The sequence below is a fragment of the Oncorhynchus masou genome, chromosome 23 (assembly GCF_036934945.1).
Source record: "Oncorhynchus masou masou isolate Uvic2021 chromosome 23, UVic_Omas_1.1, whole genome shotgun sequence".
NCBI classification, from domain to species: Eukaryota; Metazoa; Chordata; class Actinopteri; order Salmoniformes; family Salmonidae; genus Oncorhynchus; species Oncorhynchus masou.
The window spans coordinates 41,905,070-41,919,789 of NC_088234.1; positions in this window are offsets into that span (position 1 = coordinate 41,905,070).

Genomic DNA, 14,720 nt, shown 5'->3' on the forward strand with positions numbered 1-14,720 from the left:
ACATAGAGCTGTTATTTACAGAGTCCCTCATAGTGATATTTGCACTAGGTGAAAAGAGGGACATTTTTAACACGACATTTCCCTGCTCTCTGGCATGCTGTGGAGACAGCAGAAGCACGGCAAGGAGGATAAAGGTCTTCTTGTTTTCCCCTCACACTGCTATGCCACAACATCGAACGCTTTCCGGGCCATGCAGAAGGCAGGACAAGAAGAAATGTTTGAGACTACAACTAGGCCTGTCTTGATAATAAATAAGAGGGTTAATTGTTATTGCGTAAGAAAGAGATATCATTTCTTGTGGAGGGAATGCCAGGTTTGCTGCTTGGATTAAGCCCTCGGGACCAGGGTTAATGAGGGGAGCTTTACGGGGACATTTACTTTGGGATGCTTTGCACAGAAGCAGGGATTGTGTGTTCACCCCAAACCTGCTGAATCAGTTGCTTGGAATGGAACCCAGCTCACCTTAGACAGAGAGAAAAAAAAACAGCAGAACGTAGAGTATTTACTTCACCTGAGGGGCGAATAAAATAGCAGGAGGAGAAAGTGACGCAGAGCAGACTACAAGCAGGCTCACATGCAGTTTGGTCTCCGGGGCATGCAAACGTCAGGTCTGCCGTGTTGACGGTTGTTTGCAGACCGTTTCCATGGTGAGGGAGATTTGTGTCTGCAGCATGTGAAGACGGAAGCTGAGGCGGGGGCAAAAGCCTAGGGTTGAAGCCCTGAACAGTGTCAGATTGGAGGGAGAATGATGGGTACAAGACGAGATCCAGACGTCATTCCAGTGCAGGACTTTTTGTGCAGCCCTCCTCAGTACTCACAACCCATGTAAACATGTTTAGAACTGTTCACTTGCATGTGGTTAAAGGTCTATGTGACTGCTTTGAGAGGGAGAGTTTAATAATTGACGTTTCACCACTGCCTTTGTGAAGTTTGAACTTAGTAGACAACGTACAGTGAGCTCCTAGAGCATTGGGACAGTGACAATTTTGTTGTTGTTTTGGCTCTGTACTCCAGCACTTTGAATTTGAAATGATACAATGCCTATGAGGTTAAAGTGCAGCTTTAATTTGAGGGTATTTTCATCCATATCAGGTGAACGACATGCCACTGGCTTTGAATGAAGCTAGTGTGTCTATGTATGCGGATGACTCAACACTCTAAATGTTAGCTACTACAGTGACTGAAATTACTGCAACACTTAAAGAGCTGCAGTTAGTTTCAGAATGCGTGGCAAGGAATAAGTTAGTGCAAAATCTTTTATTTAAACTAATAGCATTTTGTTTGGGAGAAATCCTTGACTAAACCCTAAACCTCAACAAAATATTGTAATGAATAACGTGGAAATTGACTAAACTGCTTTGGAGTAACCCTGGACTGTAAACTGTCATGGTCCAAAGATATTGATACAACATTTGCTAGGGTGGGGAGAAGTCTGTCCATAATAAAGTGTTGCTCTGCATTCTTAACAGCGCTATCAACAAGGCAGGTCCTGGTTTTGTCGCACCTGGACTACTGTTCAGTCGTATGGTCAGGTGCCACAAAGAGGGACTTAGGAAAATTGCAATTGTCTCAATTGGCCCTTGGATGTACACAGAGAGCTGATGTTAATAACATGCAGGTCAATTTCTCCTGGCTGAAAGTGGAAGAGAGATTGACTACATCACAACTTGTATTTGTGATAGTTATTGACATGCTGAATACACAGAGCTGTCGGTTTGAACTACTGGCACATAGCTTGGACACACATGCGTACCCCACAAGACATGCCACCATAGGTCTCTTCACAGTCCCCAAGTCCAGAACAGACTATGGTAGGCACACAATACTACATAGAGCCATTACTACATGGAACTCTATTCCACATCAAGTAACTCATGCAAGCAGTAAAATTTGATTTAAAAAACAGGTAAAAATACACCTTATGGAACATCGGGGACTGTGAAGCAACACAAACATAGGCACAGAAACACGATAACATACGCACTATACACCCACGGACACATGGATTTTGGTTGTAGACACAGTATATGGTTGTAGAGTGGGGGCCTGAGGGCACACAATATGTTGTGAATGTATTGTAATGGTTTTTATTTATTTTTATTTAGCTGAACACCAGGAAGAGTAGCTTCTGCCTTGGCAGCAGTTAATGGGGATCCATAATAAATACAAATACAAACAGTTTAGAAATTACAGCACCTTTTGTACATAGTCCCCACATTTTAGGGAACATTTTAGGGAACCGTAGGTATTGGGAAAAATGCACTTATGTGCATTAAAGTAGTAAAAAGTTCAGTATTTGGTCCTATATTCCTAGCACACAATTGAGACAATTGCAATTAAACAGTTCACCCGATATGGATGAAAATACCCTCAAATTAAAGCTGACTGCTAACAGTCTGCACTTTAACCTCATAGTCATTATATTCATAGTGCTGGAATACAGAGCCAAAACAACAACAAATACTTTTGGATCTCACTGTAAAGTAATACACCTTGTGTCCCACTGTATTGTCGGCTCATTTTTGGACCTCTAACCCCTTTTAAACATTGTGTGTTTCAGCTAAAGACTTCTGGGTTTTACCATTTGCATTTGTCTTTCTCGAGGGCTTTTTATGAGACAAGGGCTCTACGTCTGTAGAGTCCGAATGTTTTGCTCTATGGTGCTCACAAGCAACACAAGAGTAATTAAAAGGTAAGGAGTTCTTTGACATAGAAGATTATAGGAAATCCCAGGACATATAACTTTATATAATACTGTAATATGCTAACATAGGTGCTGTCACAAATTCCAAACGCCACACAGTTGTCACTGACTAGTTGGATATTCATTTCCCACTAAACAAACCATGTCTGTATTTCCAGTATTCGTATAAATATTTTTTTTAAACAGGTTTTTTGCTTTGAGGACCTTTTTTTAATGACATTTTGTCAATAAAACTCATGAATGCAGCTGTTTTATTGTAACCCTAGTTGCCCTGAAAATAAAATGATCAAATACTTCATTGTGATGCTAAATATAAGGGCTGGACAAAAACACAGATTTTAGCTGGGGTCCTCGGGCCTGATGAGGTTTTAATGTACCTTAAAAGAGGAGTGACTTGTACTTTATTGGCTTCAGATACATGTTGCTATCCCCCAGAGTTCAGCCTGCAGTCAGAGACAGACAGACAGACATAGTACTTACTGTACTGTCAGCTTAGTGATTGATACAGAAAAGCCTTCGTGAAAAGCAAAGGCTTGGCTTGCGGCGCTTGCCAGTCAATCTCTTTCATTTATGGCATCCCTCACACAGAAAACACCATGAATTATTCAAAGTCACCCCACATCCTGACAGAGTTCGCGCAACTGTGACAGAATCTTGCGATATGAAATGTATGCACTTGAGTAGAGGCTGCTGAGGGGAGGACGGCTCATAATAATGTCTGGAACGGAGCAAATGGAATGGCATCAAACGCCTGGAAACCATGTGTTTGATGTATTTGATACCCTTCCACTGATTCCGCTCCACCCATTACCCCAAGCCCTTCCTCCCCAGTCAAGGTGCCACCAACCTCCTGTGATGCACGTGACTATGTCTGGGCTCGTATTCATGAAGCGTCTCACAGTATGAGCTCTGACCGAGGATTAGTTAGGCCTTTAAATGGATACTTCGGGATTTTAACTAGCGTTAGTGTAATGACCAGTCATTGCGCTAACGCTCGTTAGCAGCTCCCTTCAAACTGCACGCAGAGACATAAAAATGGTATTCACGAGTTCATCTGACTCTGGGGCAGTAAATAAAGAGCTTTACTGCCAAAATCCCAAGGTTTCCCTTTAAAAATCAAAATGAATAAGAGGGGGGACCTGATCCTATATCTGTACTCTTATTGAGGCGCTTCATTAGACGCTGAAAGGTCCTCAAAAGGCAGTGTAAGGAGGAGAGGACCAGACCAAAGGATATTTATTCCAGTTGCGTCTTCTCTGCTATATTCGGCTGTATTTTGAACCGCCCCGATCATATCCACGGGCAATAAGTGCCCATTTAGAGTCTCTCCAATAGGGAGCCCCACTCAACTGTCTATATTCACACATATGTGGAATTTACACATGTGATATTTATATGTTTGCTCTTTGCAGTGTTTTCTCAAAACAACACTGAACATTCCTGTCAATGTCACGGGGGAAGGGTTGTAGACTGGGAGGACATTTCCCCTTATAGATATGTGGGAAATTCAGCTGGGGTGACATCACTTGCCCTCTTTACCTCTCCCCCCTCCCTCTCTCTGTCCCAGTCATACAACTGTACAACACTTCTGTCAGTCTCATGGCACTACTGTAGTCCACAGTGTCACCTTTCAGAATCCCGAAAGTGGGGCATTGCACTTAGTGTACTTACTGTACTCAATGAGCATGCATGGCTGCCGTCAGAAGTACAGTAGGCCTACAATATAGATCTACTTTGAGTTTGTTCAGTGGAAAACAACCGTATTTGAAAAGTACTACGAATGCATGAAACAGAATTGGACATTCTGCCCAGTGACTAACTCTAAGAATATACCTTGAGCACTATTGCTTTTATCTACTTCATACGTATTCTTCCTGTATTAACCAATAGTGCACCCTAAGTTGAACCTATTGCAACACACACACACATGCACACGCACACGCACACACGGATTTGGAAAATAAGCCCAACCCCCCCCCATTTTCAAATGGAGCAGCATTCACAGGTCAACGATCTACATTCCTACCGTTATGGGCCAGCCGCCCTCGGATTCTGCCTTTTAAGGTAAGACCCCGCTCTCTGTTTGCCTTGCTCCCTCTCCTCCTCTTGAACCCTCGGTTTCCCGGGGGCTCTATTGGGTGACCCAGACACTTTTTTTCATAAGTTGTCACTGGAGCTGTCAAGTGAGCACATCTGCAGGACATTTCCAACAGGCTCCTCTGGTCTAAACCCTTGAATGGAGCAGCCAGCTATTCACTTTACGTTTTGTTTGGAGTGAACTTTGTACACTTTGGTTTCAGCACTGGACAGTTATGGCCAGGTGGTAGGGGAAACAATGCAGATCTGCCATAGTAGCGAAGATATGGAACAACATTTCAGAAAAAAATACCATCAAACAACAGAAAGAGTGTGTGTGCAGTACAGTACGTGCAGTATGTGTGTGTGAGAGCAAGTTGCAGGAAATGATGACGACCTTACAGTGGACTTTGACCTCTTCCGGAGAGAAGCATTGTGCTGCCTTCCACCCAAACACAACACGCTACCTTCTTCAACATCTTCCCTCGTTCCCATATGACACCGTATGGGGGTGTATTCTGACGTGTCAGACAGCACTTATCGGCACACCAGCCTCTGTTGGAGCCTTTTCCATGTGGACTGTCAAACACAGCTAGGAGAGATGCATGTCCTCCTCATAAGGCCAGTCCACATGGGGTTAAATCTGTGGCAGACTTCCAGTATGCCCTGAGCTAGGATCCATGACACTCTACTGCTCAGACCTCAGAAACTGTCTGTTTGAACGTTAAATAGGATATGCTTCCTGACAGTGGCTTAGATTGATCTGTATGAGTGGTAGTCAGAAGGAGATACCTACACCAATTCAACAAGTTATGGGTATAGGATTTATATTTGCAGAATTTATTAGCATAGGTTTGAAACTGTGCTGTGTGTTGTTCATCTGCCAAGTAGAACAACTGGTCCCTCAATGGACATCCAGAAGATGTTCTATCCTGGTGGGTTATCTGACTGTCCAGAGGACTCTTCTACTCAAAAAGCACAACAAATCTGATCGTGTAACATGTAAGCCATGATGTGTGTATAAAAAAAAACACGTTAGGCTGATTTGTCTCAAAACGTATCAGTAAATGTATTTTTAGCAGCGACGTGACTCTTTTATCAACATCTTACCCCTGACATCAATAAAACAGATCAACTATCTTTACAAAATATCAAAAGTCAAAAGGTTTTCTGTCAAGATGGAACATAGTTTCCCAGATCCAATCATTTTTGGTGTTGTTGTTGAGGAACATGACCTCATCCAAGGATAGTAGATCACTAGTATCAAGTTTAATGATCTTGCGAATACCTCACTGATGTGCATTTTTGACCTCCTCCAATCCAAGGTCATGACCTCCTGGATGTCATCCACAGTTCAGCTCATTCTCCAAAGAAGGAGTCATAGAAAGTTCTCAGTTTATATGTTCTCTTTGAGTATACAGCTCAACTTGACGACTCATGACGATGTCATTATGGAAACGGGTTTACAAATGGCAGTGATGCGGGAATGTATCTCACACAATACGTTCCACAGGAAGTAAATAGTAAGGATTTAGTAATAGTAATAGTAAGTACAGATCAACAAAGTAGGACCTCTGCTTCTTCGTCTGTGGTGTTATTCAAAAATGCTGGATTTCAAATGCAATGCTCAAAAACATTATTGACACCTAATTTGCATAGTTTTAATCATGCATAAAAACCCACGACAAGATACTCAGGAAATATTAAAATACTATTGTTTAGCTGAGATGCAATAACACCGTGTAGGAACAAACGTGTACGAACAACAGTATTGACACGTGTACACATCAAATTAGAATTTTGAGTAAAAAAAAATTAAAATAAACAATTGCACTGACTTTGCTGATAACTTCTGTGTTGAGGTAAAAACAAAATGTACTTACTATGACTGTGATATGCGGTTGCCTCTTAAACTAAAGATGAATGCACTAACTATAAGTCGCTCTGGATGAGAACGTCTGCTAAAGAACTCAAAATGTAAAATAAGGGTTAGAGTTCTGTGGTGGATGTAAACAAATCAAAATGTGAATGTTGAAGTGAAATACATATGTGAAATACATATCACCACTGATCTCATAATGGACGCTTAAGAGAATGATAAAGGCCTCTAGTGGCCAACATACTATATGAGCATGGGCAGCGCCATTGAAGTTGGAAGTCCCACCATTTTAACATAGTCAACTGGGTGGGTCTTCTAGGCTGATCCCTCTTGGTGACCCTGTTGAAGTTATGTTCAACCAGGTCATCAGGAGGGATTCAATTTATTTATTAGGATCTCCATGAGCAACAGCTAGTCTTACTGGGGTCCGATACATACTCGAAAAAGATATTGCAGACAAAATGCTTTCCAATTGACATATATTTACGTACATTTTACGTAAATCGTGAAGACCAAATTGACTACCTCAAAATGGAGATTGCCTCAGTGGCGCTGACCACGCTGTCACAGACACTATAATGGCACAAGTTGCAAAGATGAGTCCTCTTATCTATCTATCTACCTACCTATCTATCTACCTATCTATCTATCTACCTATCTATCTATCTCTATGTGATGAACAGATCTTGTAACTCGTGAGCAGCCAGCACCCTCTGCTGCATTGAAATGGAAACTCTCAGTATACTGGCTGAAAGTATTAGCCAAACGAACAAACACAGAAATCCCTAGGCATTAACAAAAAAATAACTCCAGTCATCAAATATCCATGCCCCTAACAATTAGATCAGAATAAGAGGATTATGGGCCGTTTTCACCCACAGCACCCCAATGCTCCCCAGACCACACAGATTTGTCTCAGCACTTAAACGGAACATTCCATACTTATGAATGTCAAATACAATTAGGCCCTAAAATCTGCTCAATCCCACAATACTGGGATGGGAAGATCCAGCAGGTCGATTGGGAAGGGCAGCACTGCGAATCAAATGTGTTATGAAGTGATCTTTCTCTTATTCGTATATGTGATTCTGGTACTGGTGATTCAGTGTTGTGTAAGAATCATTTTAAACACATTGTGCCATATCTACGTAGCGTGAGCTGCGGTAAGCCTCTTGTCATACCAACTCTGGGAGAGAATTACCTGGAATTGGAACCTCAGGATTTCCTGGGATTGCCCCCTTAATAAATCCCCTAAATGGGATTTCCAGAACAGTTATACCAAGACAAGGTAGGTCCATTTCTTGTGTTAGTAAGCACGCACACGACATTTTCTTAAACGGTAAATATGTCACAACTTATGGCCATTGATGATATAACAGGTGCAATATTAACGGAAGTCCTAAAAGTAGAATAATTTTAATGAGGATTTTTTTTAATCCCCACTGATCCAATTTTGCAAGGGGCCTCTGTGTCAATTTAAGCCACTGCGTCAATTTTCAGTCAGTTTAGACTAAAGCTCATACAAAAGTTAGGTTTTTACTAATGAGATTATCTGCGCTTTCGCCTCCATCACAAACAGCCAGAGAGAGAGAGAGAGAGAGAGAGAGAGAGAGAGAGAGAGAGAGAAAAAGACCCAACCATTCTGAGATTTGGCTTGAACCCAAGTCCTTCGCATGCAACCTGCTAATTCGTCTGGCTGGCTAACAACCCGTTTGCGTGCCAGCTGATCATTAGAAGAGTTCCATTGCACCAATAGAAACGAACCGGTCACCAAATATGTCACATGCCCAGGTCATCCTAATTCAGAGGGCGGCGTGCGTAGCTGCTCATGACATGAGTTGGGGTAGGCAACGGGCCGCGACAAGGAGCTGTGGGTGGATAAAGAAACAAGTGCTACTGTATGAGATTACTGGTCCATGGGGCTGCTGTACAAAGGGAGACAGGCAGGGAAAGAAGGCAGTTTGGTGCTTGCCTTGCCAGCTGTGTGAACACGAAGGTCTCTCTGACGTTAAGATGATTAGGGGGACTTGTGGTAGAATTAGAAACACATTTATTCTAATTTTGGGAGGCTCTCCAAGAAAAACGAAATGTGAAAAGCCTCCTATTGATACACATGCACATGCAGGATGAAAGGAATTACAAGTAAGCCCAGAAACATTCAGGTCCCTTGGAATGGTTGTTGAGACTGGAGAAAGGAGCACCTTTCCGGTGTTTCATTTCCTTTCATATTTGGTCCAGTTATTATTTTTCATATTTGGCACTGTAGCTCTTCTTCTTCACCTTCAGTTGTCCAGTGAGTTGAAGGGAGGAGATGCACATACTGGGATACTGGGATTACTGTTCTGGAAAATAACCAATCCACTTGTCTAAGAAAATGATCTGAGACATGTCCCCCTGATGGGCCAAGGAAGGTAAAGTATCTCGTGATCCAAGATACATTTGAACCAACCTCAAAGAAGGTTATCCAGGCCCAAAAGCTAGCTCACTTTACACTATACAGTCCCTTCGGAAAGTATTCAGACCCTTTGAATTGTTCCACATTTTGTTACTTTATTACCTTATTCTAAAATGTATTAAATCATTTTTTTCCCCTCACCAATCTACAGACAATACACCATAATGCCAAAGCAAAAACAGGTTTTTAGAAATGTTTGCTAATTTATAAAAAATAAATAAAAAAAATGGAAATGTTACATTTAAATAAGTATTCAGACTCTTTACTCAGTACTTTGTTGTAGACCCTTAAGGAGTGCTTACAGCCTCGTCTTCTTGGGTATGATGCTAGAAGCTTGACACACCTGTATTTGGAGAGATTCTCCCATTTTTCTCTGCAGATCCTCTCAAGCACTTGTTAGGTTGGATGTGGAGCGTCGCTTCACAGCTATTTTCAGGTTTCTCCAGAGATGTTCGATCAGGTTCAAGTCTGAGCTATGGCTGGGCCACTCAAGGATATTCAGACTTGTCCTGAAGCAACTCCCGTATTGTCTTGGCTGTGTGCTTATGGTCGTTGTCCTGTTGGAAGGTGAACCTTCGGCCCATTCTGAGAGGCTGAGCGCTCTGGAGCAGGTTATCAACAAGGATGTCTCTGTACCTCTCTCACAGTCCCTGCGGCTGAAAAGCATCCCACAGCATGATGCTGCCACCACCATGCTTCACCGTAGGGGAGGTGTCAGGTTTCCATAGGCGGTGCTTGGCATTCAGGCCAAAGAGTTCAACCTTGGTTTCATCACCGCCCTGATCAAGGCCCTTCTTCCCCGACTGCTCAGTTTGGTCGGGCGGCCAGCTCTAGGAAGAGTCTTGGTAGTTCCAAACTTCTTCCATTTAAGAATGATGGAGGCCACTTCAATGCTGGAGCCATTTTTTGTACCCTTCCCCAGATCTGGGCCTCGACACAATCCAGTCTGGGAGCTCTACAAACAATTCTTTCAACCTCATGGCTTGGTTTTTGCTCTGACATGCACTGGCAACTGTGGGAATTTATATAGACAGGTATGTGCCTTTCCAAATCATGACCAATCAATAGAATTTACCACAGGTGGACTCCATTCAAGTTGTAGAAATCTCAAGGATGATAAATGGATACCGGATGCACCTGAGCTCAATTTCGAGTCTCATAGCAAACGGTCTGAATACTTAAGGTATTTCAGTTTTTAATTTTTAATCAATTAGAAAAACATTCTAAAAACCTGTTGTTGCTTTGTCATTATGGGGTATTGTGTGTAGATTGCTGAGCTTTTTTAAATTTAAATTTTTAAATGTAATCCCATTTTAGAATAAGGCTATAATGTACAAAATGTGGAGAAAGTCAAGGGGTCTGAATACTTTACGAAGGCACTGTACGTTACTGCACCAATCTGCAATAATAATCTGTTCACAGGAAAACCATATGACCTATTGGAAAACAAGTGCTTGATAAAAAATAAATAAAAAATCAACAGTTTACTCCTTGCATGCTAACTGATCCCCTAAAGCCCCAAAAATGATCTCATCCAAGCAGCTTTTCTAAATTACACAAGATTTATGAGAAGAGTTTAACGACTTGCAAAGAGGAACAGTCACAATACAGTCCCCATATGACTCAAATCCAATCACGGAGTCCAACAAAACAAATGGTGTGCCACCCCCCACAAAATGCCAGGATAATATAGGACTACTATACTAGCATTGCTTTTGCTGATAGCTACTTAATTGAGGAAAAAAAGTAATTACTATGACTGTAAGTCGCTCTGAATAAGAGCGCCTGCTAAACGACTAAAATGTCAATGTAAAATGTGTGTTTGAGATTTGCAGAAACACAGATGCTCTTGACAGCTGTAGCCTTGTTACTTAGGATGTTTTTGTATTAGCTATACCTGTTTGATAACAAAAAAAGCTGTTCTGCCTTCACTGTCTGCCTGCGAGGGAAATGCATGTAAGTGGTCCTTAAACATCGGACATCACGAGAGCTCACGGAAACGTGTTCTTACACTACTTAGCTGTTTCATTGAGACACTTCCAAGCATAATGCTCGTAATTGATAGCATACATACATTTAAGAGGCCCAGCATAAAGGGTGACCAAATTTTCAAAATCAATGCAGAATAATAGTGTTTTTGAGTGCAAACTGTTTCATAAATAACTTTTTAATGAGCCCTTTGTTTGAATTTACTACATAGAAAAACAATGTGGACTTTTGGGGACTGGTTGATTATTGACTTCACCTGCCATCTAGTGTTCAAATGAGTAAACTGCACCTACCGGGGTGCACTTTACTACCATATTACTCCTTACAGGAGCGCTCTCCTTACAGGAGTAATATAGTAATTTAAAAATATATACATTACCAGTCAAAAGTTTGGACACAACTACTCATTCAAAGGTTTTTATTTATTTATTTTTACCATTTTCTATACTGTAGATAATAGTGAAGACATATGAAATCATGTATTAAAAAAGTGTCAAACAAAACAAAATATATTTTATATTTGAGATTCTTCAAATAACCAACCTTTGCCTTAATGACAGCTTTGCACACTCTTTGCATTCTCTCAACCAGCTTCATGAGGTTGTCACCTGAAATGCATTAAAATTAACAGGTGTGCCTTGTTAAAATTTGTGGAATTTCTTTCCTTCTTAATGTTTTTGAGCCAATCAGTTGTGTTGTGACAAGGTAGTTGGTGGTATACAGAAGATAGCCCTATTTGGTAAATGAAAAAGTCCATATTATGTGAAGACCAGCTCAAATAAGCAAAGAGAAACGACAGTCCATCATTACTTTCAGACATGAAAGTCAGTCAATACTGAAAATTTACTGAAGGTTTCTTCAAGTGCGGTCACGAAAACCATCATGAGGACCCTCACAGGAAAGGAAGACCCAGAATTACCTCTGCTGCAGAGGGTACATTTATTAGAGTTAACTACACCTCACACTACACCTCACACTGCAGCCCAAATAAATGTTTCATAGAGTTCAACAGACACATCTCAACATCAACTGTTCAGAGGAGACATTCGGCCATGAATCAGGCCTTCATGGCCGAATTGCTGCAAAGAAACCACTACTAAAGGACAACAATAATAAGAAGAGACTTTCTTGGGACAAGAAACACGAGCAATGGATATCAGAGCAGTGGAAATCTGTCCTTTGGTCTGATGAGTCCAAATTTGCAGTTTTTGGTTCCAACTGCCGTATCTTTGTGCAACGCAGAGTAGGTGAATGGATGATCTCTGCATGTGTGGTTTCCACAGTGAAGCATGGAGGAGGTGTGATGGTGCTTTGATGGTGATGCTGTCTGTGACTTATTTAGAATTCAAGGCGCACTTAACCGGCATGGCTATGACAGCATTCTGCAGCAATACACCATCCCATCTGGTTTGGGCTTAGTGGGACTATCATTTGTTTTTCAACAGGACAATGACCCAACACACCTTCAGGCTGTGTAAGTGCTATTTGACCAAGAAGGAGAATGATGGAGTGCTGCATCAGATGACTTGGCCTCAATAATCATCCAACCACAACCCAATTGAGACGGTTCAGGATGAGTTGGACTGCAGAGTGAAGGAAAAGCAGCCAACAATTAATTACTCAGCATATGTGGGAACTCCTTCAAGACTGTTGGAAAAGCATTCCAGGTGAAGCTGGTTGAGAGAACACAAGGTTGTGAAAATCTGTCATCAAGGCAAAGGGTGGATACGTTGAAATATTTACTTTGTTTAACACTTTAGGTTACATGAGCCCATGTGTTATTTCATAGTTTTGTCTTCATTGTTATTCTACAATGTAGAAAATAGTAAAAATAAAGAAAAACCATTGAATGAGTAGGTGTGTCAACCCTCAGCACCCCTACTTTCCCTGGCTATGTAACATAATATATATTTATAGATATGTAGGATGCCTTCTTTTGAAAGGGACCAAGTGAGTCCGATTGGTTTGGTAATTAAACTTCCGTCAGCTTACAGGGAGTCAGAGCTTTAATCAGCTTACAGGGAGTCAGAGCTTTAATCAGCTTACAGGGAGTCAGAGCTTTAATCAGCGTACAGGGAGTCAGAGCTTTAATCAGCTTACAGGGAGTCAGAGCTTTAATCAGCTTACAGGGAGTCAGAGCTTTAATCAGCTTACAGGGAGGCAGAGCTTTAATCAGCTTACAGGGAGGCAGAGCTTTAATCAGTTTACAGGGAGGCAGAGCTTTAATCAGCTTACAGGGAGGCAGAGCTTTAATCAGCTTACAGGGAGGCAGAGCTTTAATCAGCTTACAGGGAGGCAGAGCTTTAATCAGTTTACAGGGAGGCAGAGCTTTAATCAAGTTTACAGAGAGGCCGAGCTTTAATCAGCTTACAGGGAGTCAGAGCTTTAATCAGCTTACAGGGAGGCGGAGCTTTAATCAGCATCCGGCTGAAGGTGCAATTTGACTGGCAGCCTGATGTTCAAAGCCTCTATAAATTGTACCATTACTTCACAAATACATCATGAATAGCCTGGATTGAAACTGCTTCACATGAATTTCCTTGGCCACATTTTATCAAACTACCTACACCAAAGGCAGTTATGCAGGCAATGTTTACCGAAGGTCTTAGTTAGGGCTTACTTAGCCTACTAAAGAAAATTACTTCATTCTAATTGTGATTATTGCACAGTTAACAGCTTTATTCATTAGTATCTACACCATCAAGGACAGCAGTATGAACCAAAGTGTGATGAACAACCTCAGCTGGCAGACATGTTTATTTTATATAATATATGCCATTGAGCAAATGCTTTGTCCAAAAGCAACTTAGTCATGTGTGTTGTGGCAGATCAGGGGGTTTGGTCAAGACGTGTACACAGATTAGACACGAACAGAATTGTATTAGTTCGGTTTCAAGGGTGTTTATTTAAATAATAAACAAATAGAAAAAAATAGCCCTTGGTGATACCGTCTTCTGGGCTCTTGATGTATCCTATGGGGAAGAAAACTGAGCTCCCACATTTATCTCTTGTACTGCGCACAACTATACAGGCATTGTCTCTCTTCCCCAGTCCACAACCCTGTGTGCTGCCCTTCTGGAACCTTTATGGGATTCGTCCAGCTGGTGAGCAATCAGCCGCTTGATTACTCAGCAACCACAATCAGCCCCAATTAGTCCTGACCCCAGAGCACGTCAAGACCTGGCATGTCCAGCAGAGGGCGCCATCGCCGCGTGATGGAGACTTCGTCTGTCACCAGGCCTCCACGATTCTCCCCCTGGTGACTAAGCCACAGTGCATACATTTTACATATGGGTCGCCCCGGCAATCACACCCACATCCCTGGCAGTGAAATGTGGACACCTTCTCGTCGAACATCTCATTCCAAAATCATGGGCATTAATATGGAGTTGGTCCACCCATTTGCTGCTATAACAGCCTCCACTCTTCTGGGAAAGCTTTCCACTAGATCAGGTATTCCCAAACTGGGGATGCCGTCGGGGGGTAGGCCAAATAAAAATGCGATTCACAATTAAAAATAACATTTTTTTCCCCCCACATTTTCCACAGTCAATTATATTTTCCAACGGGGCTATACATTTTGATGAGTTTTTTTTCTTGCCTGAGTAGTCTTCTTT